Genomic DNA, 14,381 nt, shown 5'->3' on the forward strand with positions numbered 1-14,381 from the left:
TTGACTGGGCTGAGCGGGAGCTGTACTTCCTCAGTGGTAGGGAGGCGAGCAGGCCAGAGGTGGATGAACGCAGTGCCCTTGTTTGGGTGTAGGGCCTGATCAGAGCCTGGAGGTACTGAGGTGCCGTTCCCCTCACAGCTCCGTAGGCAAGCACCATGGTCTTGTAGCGGATGCGAGCTTCAACTGGAAGCCAGTGGAGAGAACGGAGGAGCGGGGTGACGTGAGAGAACTTGGGAAGGTTGAACACCAGACGGGCTGCGGCATTCTGGATGAGTTGAAGGGGTTTAATGGCACAGGCAGGGAGCCCAGCCAACAGCGAGTTGCAGTAATCCAGACGGGAGATGACAAGTGCCTGGATTAGGACCTGCGCCGCTTCCTGTGTGAGGCAGGGTCGTACTCTGCGGATGTTGTAGAGCATGAACCTACAGGAACGGGCCACCGCCTTGATGTTGGTTGAGAACGACAGGGTGTTGTCCAGGATCACACCAAGGTTCTTAGCGCTCTGGGAGGAGGACACAATGGAGTTGTCAACCGTGATGGCGAGATCATGGAACGGGCAGTCCTTCCCCGGGAGGAAGAGCAGCTCCGTCTTGCCGAGGTTCAGCTTGAGGTGGTGATCCGTCATCCACACTGATATGTCTGCCAGACATGCAGAGATGCGATTCGCCACCTGGTCATCAGAAGGGGGAAAGGAGAAGATTAGTTGTGTGTCGTCTGCATAGCAATGATAGGAGAGACCATGTGAGGTTATGACAGAGCCAAGTGACTTGGTGTATAGCGAGAATAGGAGAGGGCCTAGCACAGAGCCCTGGGGGACACCAGTGGTGAGAGCGCGTGGTGAGGAGACAGATTCTCGCCACGCCACCTGGTAGGAGCGACCTGTCAGGTAGGACGCAATCCAAGCGTGGGCCGCGCCGGAGATGCCCAACTCGGAGAGGGTGGAGAGGAGGATCTGATGGTTCACAGTATCGAAGGCAGCCGATAGATCTAGAAGGATGAGAGCAGAGGAGAGAGATTTAGCTTTAGCAGTGCGGAGCGCCTCCGTGATACAGAGGAGAGCAGTCTCAGTTGAATGACTAGTCTTGAAACCTGACTGATTTGGATCAAGAAGGTCATTCAGAGAGAGATAGCGGGAGAGCTGGCCAAGGACGGCACGTTCAAGAGTTTTGGAGAGAAAAGAAAGAAGGGATACTGGTCTGTAATTGTTGACATCGGAGGGATCGAGTGTAGGTTTTTTCAGAAGGGGTGCAACTCTCGCTCTCTTGAAGACGGAAGGGACGTAGCCAGCGGTCAGTGATGAGTTGATGAGCGAGGTGAGGTAAGGGAGAAGGTCTCTGGAAATGGTCTGGAGAAGAGGGGAGGGGATAGGGTCAAGCGGGCAGGTTGTTGGGCGGCCGGCCGTCACAAGACGCGAGATTTCATCTGGAGAGAGAGGGGAGAAAGAGGTTAGAGCACAGGGTAGGGCAGTGTGAGCAGAACCAGCGGTGTTGTTTGACTTAGCAAACGAGGATCGGATGTCGTCGACCTTCTTTTCAAAATGGTTGACGAAGTCGTCTGCAGAGAGGGAGGAGGGGGGGGACGGGGAGGAGGATTCAGGAGGGAGGAGAAGGTGGCAAAGAGCTTCCTAGGGTTAGAGGCAGATGCTTGGAATTTAGCGTGGTAGAAAGTGGCTTTAGCAGCAGAGACAGAGGAGGAAAATGTAGAGAGGAGGGAGTGAAAGGATGCCTGGTCCGCAGGGAGGCGAGTTTTCCTCCATTTCCGCTCGGCTGCCCGGAGGCCTGTTCTGTGAGCTCGCAATGAGTCATCGAGCCACGGAGCGGGAGGGGAGGACCGAGCCGTCCTGGAGGATAGGGGACATAGAGAGTCAAAGGATGCAGAGAGGGAGGAGAGGAGGGTTGAGGAGGCAGAATCAGGAGATAGGTTGGAGAAGGTTTGAGCGGAGGGAAGAGATGATAGGATGGAAGAGGAGAGAGTAGCGGGGGAGAGAGAGCGAAGGTTGGGACGGCGCGATACCATCCGAGTAGGGGCAGTGTGGGAGGTGTTGGATGAGAGCGAGAGGGAAAAGGATACAAGGTAGTGGTCGGAGACTTGGAGGGGAGTTGCAATGAGGTTAGTGGAAGAACAGCATCTAGTAAAGATGAGGTCGAGCGTATTGCCTGCCTTGTGAGTAGGGGGAAGGTGAGAGGGTGAGGTCAAAAGAGGAGAGGAGTGGAAAGAAGGAGGCAGAGAGGAATGAGTCAAAGGTAGACGTGGGGAGGTTAAAGTCGCCCAGAACTGTGAGAGGTGAGCCGTCCTCAGGAAAGGAGCTTATCAAGGCATCAAGCTCATTGATGAACTCTCAGAGTGAACCTGGAGGGCGATAAATGATAAGGATGTTAAGCTTGAAAGGGCTGGTAACTGTGACAGCATGGAATTCAAAGGAGGCGATAGACAGATGGGTAAGGGGAGAAAGAGAGAATGACCACTTGGGAGAAATGAGGATCCCGGTGCCACCACCCTGCTGACCAGAAGCTCTCGGGGTGTGCGAGAACACGTGGGCGGACGAAGAGAGAGCAGTAGGAGTAGCAGTGTTGTCTGTGGTGATCCATGTTTCCGTCAGTGCCAAGAAGTCGAGGGACTGGAGGGAGGCATAGGCTGAGATGAACTCTGCCTTGTTGACCGCAGATCGGCAGTTCCAGAGGCTACCGGAGACCTGGAACTCCACGTGGGTCGTGCGCGCTGGGACCACCAGATTAGGGTGGCCGCGGCCACGCGGTGTGGAGCGTTTGTATGGTCTGTGCAGAGAGGAGAGAACAGGGATAAACAGACACATAGTTGACAGGCTACAGAAGAGGCTACGCTAATGCAAAGGAGATTGGAATGACAAGTGGACTACACGTCTCGAATGTTCAGAAAGTTAAGCTACGTAGCAAGAATCTTATTGACTAAAATGATTAAAATGATACAGTACTGCTGAAGTAGGCTAGCTGGCAGTGGGTGCGTTGTTGACACTACACTAATCAAGTCGTTCCGTTGAGTGTAATAGTTTCTACAGTGCTGCTGTTCGGGGGCTAGCTGGCTAGCTAGCAGTGTTGATTACGTTACGTTGCGTTAAAAGAACGACAATAGCTGGCTGGCTAACCTAGAAAATCGCTCTAGACTACACAATTATCTTTGATACAAAGACGGCTATGTAGCTAGCTATGTAGCTAGCTACGATCAAACAAATCAAACCGTTGTACTGTAATGAAATGAAATGGAAATGTGATACTACCTGTGAATGCGACCGGGTTGTTGAGTTCTATTCAGAAGACGTTGGCTAGCGTTGGCTAGCTGTTGGCTAGCTAGCAGAGTCTCCTACGTTAAGGACGACAAATAGCTGGCTAGCTAACCTCGGTAAATTAAGATAATCACTCTAAGACTACACACTCTAAACCTAAACAACGCAATTATCTTGGAACGAAGATACGAAGACAGCAAAGACAGCTATGTAGCTAGCTAACACTACACTAATCAAGTCGTTCAGTTGAGTGTAATAGTTTTCCCAGTGCAGCTAATCAGTGGACGTTAGCTAGCTGGCTAGTGAAGACTACGTTAGGACGGCGAAATACGATAATTACGCAATTATCTTTGATACAAAGACGGCTATGTAACTAGCTAGCTGAGCTAGCTGAGAAGAAATTGCTAGGATTAGACAAATCAACCGTTGTGCTATAATGAAATGTAAAAGTTATACTACCTGCGGGAGCGAAGAGCCGATGCGACCACTCGCTCCAAACCGGAACCGGAAATCAGTGGTGACAGTGTTTCCTATCTTCAGTGCAGTGGGCAGCTGGGAAGAGGTGTTCTTATTCTCCATGGACTTTACAGTGTCACAGAACTTTTTTTGAGTTAGTGTTGCAGGAAGCAAATTTCTGCTTGAAAAAGCTAGCCTTGGCTTTTCTAACGGCCTGTGTATAATGGTTTCTAGCTTCCCTGAACAGCTGCATTTCACGGGGGCTGTTCGATGCTAATGCATAACGCCATAGGATGTTTTTGTGTTGGTTAAGGGCAGTCAGGTCTGGGGAGAACCAAGGGCTATATCTGTTCCTGGTTCTAAATTTCTTGAATGGGGCATGTTTATTTAAGATGACATTTAAAAAAAATATCCAGGCATCCTCTACTGACGGGATGAGATCAATATCCTTCCAGGATACCCTGGCCAGGTCGATTAGAAAGGCCTGCTCGCTGAAGTGTTACAGGGAGCGTTTGACAGTGATGAGTGGAGGTCGTTTGACCGCTGACCCATTACGGATGCAGGCAATGAGGCAGTGATCGCTGAGATCTTGGTTGAAGACAGCAGAGGTGTATTCAGAGGGCAAGTTGGTTTGGATGATATCTATGAGGGTGCCAGTGTTTAAGGCTTTGGGGAGGTACCTGGTAGGTTCATTGATAATTTGTGTGAGATTGAGGGCATCAAGTTTAGATTGTAGGATGGCTGGGGTGTTAAGCATGTTCCAGTTTAGGTCGCCTAGCAGCACGAGCTCTGAAGATAGATGGGGGGCAATCAGTTCACATATGGTGTCCAGAGCACAGCTGGGGGCAGACGGTGGTCTATAGCAGGCGGCAACGGTGAGAGACTTGTTTTTAGAGAGGTGGATTTTTAAAAGTAGAAGTTCAAATTGTTTGGGTACAGACCTGGATAGTAGGACAGAACTCTGCAGGCTATCTTTGCAGTAGATTGCAACACCTACCCCTTTGGCAGTTCTATCTTGTCTGAAAATGTTGTAGTTTGGGATTAAAATAGTTTGGGATTAGTTTGGGTAGTTTGGGAAAGTAGTTTGGGATTAAAAAGCTTTGACAAGCTTCTTTTGTTGGCACTCCAATATGTTCCATAAACATCACAAATGGTCCTTTTGTTCGATTAATTCCATCGATATATATCCAAAATGTCCATTTATTTGGCGCATTTGATCCAGAAAAACACTGGTTCCAACGTGACTACAAAATATCTCAAAAGTTACCTGTAAACTTTGCCAAAACATTTCAAACTACTTTTGTAATACTACTTTAGGTATTTTTTTTATGTAAATAATCGATAAAATTGAATATGGGATAATCTGTGTTCAATACAGGAAGAAAAACTGAAGCATGCTTTCTGGTCTAAAGACTGTTGACATCCCGTGGAAGGGATAGGAACTGCAAGAAGGTCCCTTAGAAATCTGGAATCCCAATGAAAAGAGAGTGAGCTAAAAAAAAAAATCTGAATGGTTTGTCCTCGGGGTTTCGCCTACTAAATACGTTCTGTTATACTCATAGACATGATTCAAACAGTTTTAGAAACTTCAGAGCGTTTTCCGTCCAAATCTACTAATAATATGCATATCTTATCTTCAGGTGATGAGTAGCAGGCAGTTAAATTTGGGCATGCATTTCATCCAGACGTGAAATACCGCCTCCTGTCACCAAGAAGTTAACAAACTATCGTCAGTTAGGATCACCACTTTATTTTAAGAATGTGCAATGTCAGAATAATAGTTGAGAGAGATATATTTCAGCTTTTATTTATTTTATCACATTCCCAGTGGGTCAGAAGTTTACATATATTCAATTAGTATTTGGTAGCATTGCCTTTAAATTGTTTTTCTTGGGTCAAACATTTTGGGTAGCCTTCCACAAGCTTGCTTCCCACAAAAAGTTGAGTGAATTTTGGCCCATTCCTCCTGACAGAGCTTGTGTAACTGAGTCAGGTTTGTTAGGAGGAATGTAAAAAAATATGTATTTTCCACCATAATTTTCAAATAAATTCATTAAAAATCCTACAATGTGATTTTCTGGATTTCTTTCCTTCATTTTGTCTGTCGTAGTTGAAGTGTACCTCTGATGAAAATTACAGGCCTCTCTCATCTTTTTAAGTGGGAGAACTTGCACAATTGGTGGCTGACTAAATACTTTTTTGCCCCACTGTATGTCTATATAGGACTTGTTTTACTGTGGCTATAGATACTTTTGTACCTGTTTCCTCCAGCATCTTCACAAGGTCCTTTGCTGTTGTTCTGCGATTGGTTTTCACTTTTCGCGCCAAATTACTTTCATCTCTAGAACGCGTCTCCTTCCTGAGCGGTATGACGGCTGCGTGGTCCCATACTTACTATTGTTTGTACAAATGAACATGGTACCTTCAGGCATTTCAAAATTTTGCCCAAGGATGAACCAGACTTGAGGTCTACAATTTGTTTTCTGAGGCACTGAGTTTGAAGGTAGGCCTTGAAATACATCCACAGGTACACCTCCAAATGACTCAAATGACATCAATTAGCCTATCAGAAGCTTCTAAAGCCATGACATCATTTTCTGGAATTTTCCAAGCTGTTTATAGGCACAGTAAACTTAATGTATGTAAACTTCTGACCCACTGGAATTTGTTATACACTGAATTGTAAGTGTCTGTAAACAATTGTTGGAAAAATTACTTATTTCATGCACAAAGTAGATGTCCTAACTGACGTAAGACAGGGAATTTTTGCTAGGACTAAATGTCAGGAGTTGTGAAACTGAGTTTAAATGTATTTGACTAAGGTGTATGTAAACATCCGACTTCAACTGTACATGTACATATTACCTCAATTACATCGACTAACCGGTGCCCCCGCACATTGACTCTGTACCGGTACCCCCTGTATATAGCCTCACTAATATTATTTTATTGCTACTTTTAAATTTAAAAAAAACTTTTATTCCTTATTCTTCTTATTATTATTTTTTTAAATCTGTATTGTTTGTTAGGGATTGTAGGTAAGCATTTCACTGTAAGGTTTATATACCTGTTGTTTTTATGAATTATTAAAAATATTGTTCTCAATTGTCAGAATTTATTTTTTAAGGTTTCAAATTATTTTTGGCAGGGTGAATATGAACAAATGTTAATACCATTTCATGTTGCCAAAACGCTGTCAGTTCCACTTTAAAATGTATGCAATTCCCAATACATGAGCTTCTCATAGCTGTCATTACAGTAGATTTGTTTTATTTTTTGTGTTTGGTTATGTCTATGCCGCATACAATCAGTATCAGAGGGCAAACTGTTGGTCAGGCTAGGGCCGTGGCGGTCATAACATTTTGTCAGACGGTTATTGTCATGCAAAAGTCTGCCGGTCTCACAGTAATTGAATGTTAATTAACAGAAACCCGTTTAGCATCTCCAGGCCACTACACATATAAGCCGCATACAAGGCGCTAATCAGCACCTTTGGAACATCTACATTTTTTAAAATGTAGAATAAATCAATTTCATATACACTGTCACAATAAATCCATTATTTATTTTAGGCAGATCTAAAACAAACAGAAAATGTATTTCAGATGAACAGAATATGAGTTGGCCTACATTATCTGGCTATGCGCCAGCCAAAGGCTGTAGGCTTGTTCATTTAGCAGACAAGATATGCTTACAAGTCCTCTGCCATTATTTTCTAATAATAATATAATTGAACATAAATTAATAAAACAGAAAGGATATTTTTCCCATTCCGGATTGCCGGTTGTGGAGGTGTGTGTGTGATTGTGCTTTCGTGTGTGTATGTTTCACTATGTATGTGCAATGGCGACACTATGGAACAGCTGCAATTTTGTTCCAACATGTAATCAAAGATTTCCTTCAAGAGCCTTGATTGAGATGGACCAAAAATTACATGGCACATCCGCTGTCTCCGGAACAAAAAGAAAGAAAAGAATACTCAAAATCTCTGATGAAATGACTACCTGACGCTGACAGAGAGACATTTTACATTTCCTTATTAGCATTTGCAAGCATCAAACTGAAATGCTACAAATCGCAAATGTACAAAAGGGATAGGAATACATTGGCTTTAAAATAATTATTATTTTCGTGTGTCACCGCTTTGTGACGAGAGTCCATGCTTTGCACTGTATTGATAATGATAAATGGTAATTAAAAAACAATTAGAACAGTTCTGTCAATGATTTTGTTCCTCAATATAAGCATCTTTGCTGGCAATTTTTCTTCTGATTATTTTTTTAGAGCGATTTTCCATTTTTCAAGGGAAGTGTTACGCTTAGGCTGAATGATTGTTGTTTTCTCCCCAAGCAGTAGCAATGCAGATTCATTATAATATGTTTTGGGTACTCTACAGTTCTAAGTATTCTAATTCATGATTGCCCTCTGACTGCAGCTAATCAACTATTACTGCAAGCGACTTGGGGTCCTTGAAAAGCACTAATTAAGTCCCTTATACAGTATTATTATTATTATTATTATTATTATTATTATTATTATTATTATGCTTTCTTTGCCTGCAATATGGTAAAAAAGATGTCTGAAATTACAAATATCTATACTGAGTGTACAACACCTTCCTAATATTGAGTTGCACCCATTTGTCATCAGAACAGCCTCAATTCATTGGGGCTGTGTCAAAAATGCTCTACAGGGATGCTGGCTCATGTTGACTAATTTACATTTAAGTCATTTAGCAGACACGCTTACCCAGAGTAGTGACTGCGTACATTTTCATATTTGTTCATACTGGTTGCTTGTGGGAATTGAACCCACACCCCTGGTGTTGCAAGTGCCATACTCTACCAACTGAACCACACAGGACTCCAATGCAGCCACAGTTGTGTCAAGTTGGCTGGATGTTCTTTGGGTGGTGGACCATTTATGATACACAAGAAACTGTTGAGCGTGAAAAGCCCAGCAGCGTTTGCAGTTCTTGACACACTCAAACCGGTGCGCCTGGCACCTACCACCATACACTGTTCAAAGGCACTTACATATTTTCTCTTGCCCATTCACCCTCTGAATGGCACACATACACAATCCATGTCTCATATGTCTCCAGGCTTAAATTCTTCTTTAACCTGTCTCCTTCCCTTCATCTACACTGATTTGAAGTGGATTTAACAAGTGACATCAACAAGGGATCATAGCCTTCGCCTGGACAGTCTGTCGCGGAAAGAGCAGGTTTTCCTAATGTTTAGGACATCAGTGTGTATGTTGTAAAGGTGCAGTGAAATGTGTTGTTTTAAAGGGTCAGCCATAGTACTGTAGTACAGCGCCCTGTAGCAAATTGCCTTGCTCAAGGGCACAGACAGATTTTTCACCTGTTGGATCGGGTATTCAAACCAGTAACATTTCAATTACTGGCCCAATGCTCTAGTCACTAGGCTACCTGCCACCCTATAAACAACTGAACTCAAACGAGTGAGAATAGAACGTTTCATGATAACACTGCGCTTCTTGGTAAGCTAGTAAAGTTTTTGAAATAAATAACAAGATGTTGATCTTGTTGAATGAGCTATAATAACGGCAGCCTATAGATGTAATAAATGCTACTGCACACTCTTTCAGGCAAGCTACAGTACCATCAAGCTACAGTATCACCAAAGCAAAATAATTTTCTGAGGTAAGGTAAAGAAAGAATCACTACAGTATGCAGTTGTGTGGACACTGGTTAGCAGTGATCAACGTAAATCATTTGACGGGCTGATTCTACAAGTGTTTGTCAAACACGACTCTGGAGACCAATTCTGAAAATACTGCAAAGTACATCTGAGATTGATTGCTTTCTCTTTTTTTTCATTGATCTTTTAAATTATTCCGCCTGAGTTAAACTTTCCCCAAGTCTTGGAACACTCAGACTTCCCATTGTGTTGTGAATACCTGCAGGAAACCCAAGGAGACTTTTCAGACTTGTATGGGAATCGATCCCATCATCTCGAAACGAAGTGCAAGGTAATAGAACAACCCAAAATCCCTCACGCCATTTCAGTGGGGTGGGCGGTGAAGGAGGGATGATTGTCGGGAAAGTGCCTGAAAACATGTCATTCCTATAAAGAAAAAAATGATGTTGATTCCGTGCTCTTTGCTTCAGACATGCTCTGACCCGTGCTTCTGCCATAAAACGTGAGCAGCCCTTCATTCCTTACATCTGATCCTTATTATTTTTCTCAGCCCGACCAACGACCAGTCCTCATTTCTTCCATCTAAAGACATACGGTACGTTTGATGTAGTACAAATATGAAACGTTTCTGATCATGAAATGTAGGAATTGCGAATGATTAGCTTTGTAATCCTGGCTTAAGAAGTGAATGACAGATAAACACTTATATCTGTGCCGTTGTGTAAAACCACTAACGACTAAATCAATAGAGTCAATGGTGATGATAATTATGCACAATATAGAGAGAGCTTTATACTACTATTGACATGGTGATTAATGGCTTGGGAACTGTAGTACAGCTGGTCTGAGTCCTAAATGGCACTTTATTCGTATCATAGTGCACTAGTTTTGATCAAAAGAAGTGCACTACAGCACATTCGAAAAGTATTCAGACCCCTTCACTTTTTCCAAATTTTGTTACATTAAAGCCTTATTCAGAAATAGATTACATTTTTTTTAAATCCTCAATCTACACGAAATACCCCATCATGACAAAGTCAAAAAACAGGTTTAGCAATTTTTGCAAATGTATTTGAAATAAAAAACAGAACTACCTTATTTACATAAGTATTCAGACCCTTTGCAATGAGACTCAAAATTGAGCTCAGGTGCATCCTGTTTCCATTGATCATACTTGAGATGTTTCTACAACTTGATTGGAGACCACCTCTGGTAAATTCAATTGATTGGACATGACTTGGAAAGGCACACACCTATCTACTGTATATAAGGTCCCACAGCTGACAGTGCAGGTCAGAGCAAAGACCAAGCCATGATGTCAAAGGGATTTTCCATGCAGCTCCGAGTCAGGATTGTGATAAGGCACAGATCTGGAGAAGGGTACCAAAACATTTGTGCAGTATCGAAGGTTCCCAAGAACACAGTGGCCTCCATCATTCTTAAATGGAGGAAGTTTGTAACCACCAAGACTTCCTAGAGCTGGCCTCCAGGCCAAACTGAGTAATCGGCGGAGAAGGGCCTTGGTCAGGGAGGTAAACAAGAACCCGATGGTCATTCTGACATAGCTTCAGAGTTTCTCTGTGGAGATGGTTGTCCTTCTGGAAGGTTCTCCCATCTCTGCAACACTCCACCAATCAGGCATTAATGGTAGAGTGGCCAGACTGAATCCACTCCTCAGTAAAAGACACATGACAGCCCACTCTGAGTTTGCCAAAAGGCACCTAAAGACTCTCAGACCATGAGAAACAAGATTGAACTCTTTGGCCTGAATGCCAAGCGTCACTGTCACGCCTTGGTCATTGTATTTTGTGTTTTTGTTATATATTTGGGTAGGCCAGGGTGTGACATGGGTTCATATGTTGTTTTTCGTATTGGGGTTTGTAGTATTTGGGATCGCGGCTAATTAGGGGTGTTGTATAGGCTTGGCTGCCTGAGGCAATTCTCAATTGGAGTCAGGTGCTTCGCGTTGTCTCTGATTGGGAACCGTATTTAGGCAGCCTGACTTTCGCGTTGTATTTTGTGGGTGTTTGTTCCTGTCTCTGTGTAGGTTTCACCAGATAGGCTGTAATAGGTTTCACGTTCCGTTTGTTGTTTTTGTATTTATGAGTTATTTCATGTATCGTTCCGTTTTCCTTCATTAAAGACAAGAATAACCTACACGCTGCATTTCGGTCTGACTCTCTTCATTCAACAGACGAACGCCGTTACAGAAACACCCACCGCTCACGGACCGAGCAGCGTGTAAACTGGCAGGATCTAAAGGAGGACGTTATGGACGGTAGAGGCATGGAGTATACGACGTGGGAAGAAATCGACAGGTGGGCGGCCGACCCAGAGCGAGTGCAGGAGCCCGCCTGGGATTCCCTGCAGCAATGCGAAGAGGGCTATAGACGAATGGAGTCTAAAAGGAAAACACGGCGACGCAGAGCGCAAAACAAAAGTAACCCCCGAATATTTATTGGGGGAGAGCGCAGAGAGAGAGTGGCTGAGTCAGGAGTCAGACCTGAGCCTACTCTCCCTGTTAATTGTGAGGAGCAGCAATATAAGGACTTCTGGTCTTGGGAGATGATATTAGACGGAAAAGGACCCTGGGCGCAGCCGGGAGAATATCGCTGTCCCAAGGAAGAAATAGATGCGGATAAACCGGAGAGGCGCTGGTATGAGGAGGCAGCACGGCGATGCGGTTGGAAGCCGGAAAAGCAGCCCCAAAAAATTATTGGGGGGAGGCTAGAAGGGAGAATAGTTATGCCAGATAGGAGACCTGCGCAAATTCCCTGTGCTCACCGTTGGGCTAGAGAGACCGGGCAGGCACCGTGTTATGCTATGGAGCGCACAGTGTTTCCAGTGCGGGTGCAGTGCCAGGTGCGGCACATACCAGCCCTTCCTATTGCCGGGCTAGAGTGGGCATCGAGCCAGGTAAGCTTGGGCAGGCTCGGTGCTCAAGAGCTCCAGTGCGCCTGCACGGTCCGGTCTATCCAGAGCCACCTCTACACACCAGTCCTCCGGTAGCAGCTCCCCGCACCAGGCTTCCTGTGCGTGTCCTCGATCCAGTACCACCAGTTCCAGCACCACGCACCAGGCCTCCAGTGCGCCTCGCCTGTTCAGCGCAGCCATCGCTTTTCTCCTCTCCTGCGCTGTCGGAGTCTCCCGCCTGTTTAGCGCAGCCAGAGCCTTTCTCCTCTCCTGCGCTGCCGGAGTCTCCCGTATGCCCAGCGCCGCCAGTGCCGCCAGTCTGCCCAGCTCCGCCAGTGCTCCCAGTCTGCCCAGCGCCGCCAGTCAGCCCAGCGCCGCCAGACAACCAGTCTCTTCCAGATCTGCCAGACAACCAGTCTCTTCCAGATCTGCCCGACAACCAGTCTCTTCCAGATCTGCTCGACAACCAGTCTCTTCCAGATCTGCCAGCCAGCCAGGATTTACCGGAGCCTACTATCTCAGTACTGGGCTTCCTCTCAGTACTGGGCTTCCCCTCAGTCCTGGGCTTCCCCTCAGTCCCGGGCTGCTTCTGTCCCGAGCTGCCCCTCTGTCCCGAGCTGACCCTCTGTCCCGGGCTGCCCCTCTGTTCCGGGCTGCCCCTCTGTCCCGGGCTGCCCCTCTGTCCCGGGATGCCCCTCTGTCCCGGGCTGCCCCTCTGTCCCGAGATGCCCCTCTGTCCTGAGATGCCCCTCTGTCCTGAGATGCCCCTCTGTCCTGAGATGCCCCTCTGTCCCGAGCTGCCCCTCTGTCACGAGCTGCTCCTCAGTTATGTGGGGATCTGGTTGAGGACTATTGGGCCATGGTCGGCGGAGAAGGTGGATTATCCCAGGACGCGAAGGGGAGGAAATAGGATATTTATGGAGTGGGGTCCACGTCCCGAGCCAGAACCGCCACCATGGACAGACGCCCACCCGGACCCTCCCTATGCTCTTAGGGGGGGGGGGTTCTGTCACGTCTTGGTCATTGTATTTTGTGTTTTTGTTATATGTTTGGGTAGGCCAGCGTGTGACATGGGTTTATATGTTGTTTTTCGTATTGGGGTTTGTAGTATTTGGGATCGCGGCTAATTAGGGGTGTTGTATAGGCTTGGCTGCCTGAGGCGATTCTCAATTGGAGTCAGGTGCTTCGCGTTGTCTCTGATTGGGAACCGTATTTAGGCAGCCTGACTTTTGCGTTGTATTTTGTGGGTGTTTGTTCCTGTCTCTGTGTAGGTTTCACCAGATAGGCTGTAATAGGTTTCACGTTCCGTTTGTTGTTTTTGTATTTATGAGTTATTTCATGTGTCGTTCCATTTTCCTTCATTAAAGTCAAGAATAACCTACACGCTACATTTCGGTCTGACTCTCTTCATTCAACAGACGAACACGGTTACAGTCACATCTGGAGGAAACCTGGCACCATCCCCACGATGAAGCACAGCATCATGCTGTGGGAATGTTTTTCAGCGGCAGGGACTGGGAGACTAGTCAAATCAAATCCGCCGAATACAACAGGTGTAAACCTACAGTGAAATTCTTACTTACAAGCCCTTAACCAACAATGCTTTAAGAGGTTGTTTTTTTATTTAAAAAAAAAAGTTAAGTAAAAAATGGATATCAAAAGTAACAAATAATTAAGCAAATAATTAAACAGCAGCAGTAGAATAACAATTGCAAGGCTATATACAGGGGGTACCGGTACAGAGTCAGGAAAGGAAAGATAAACTGAGCAAAGTACAGAGAGATCCTTGACGAAAATCTGCTCCAGAGCGCAGGACCTCAGACTGGAGAGACCTGAAAATAGCTGTGCAGCGACGCTCCCCATCCAACCTGACAGAGCTTGAGTGGATATGCAGAGAATAATGGGAGAAACCCTCCAAATACAGGTGTGCCAAGCTTGTAGCGTGATACCCAAGAAGACTTGAGGCTGTAATCCCTTCCAAAGGTGCATCAACAAAGTACTGAGTAAAGTGTCTGAATACTTCCAGTGAGGGAAAAAGTATTATTTGATCCCCTGCTGATTTTGTACATTTTCCCACTGACAAAGAA

This window comes from Oncorhynchus gorbuscha, linkage group LG11 (genome assembly GCF_021184085.1).
Source record: "Oncorhynchus gorbuscha isolate QuinsamMale2020 ecotype Even-year linkage group LG11, OgorEven_v1.0, whole genome shotgun sequence".
NCBI classification, from domain to species: domain Eukaryota; kingdom Metazoa; phylum Chordata; class Actinopteri; order Salmoniformes; family Salmonidae; genus Oncorhynchus; species Oncorhynchus gorbuscha.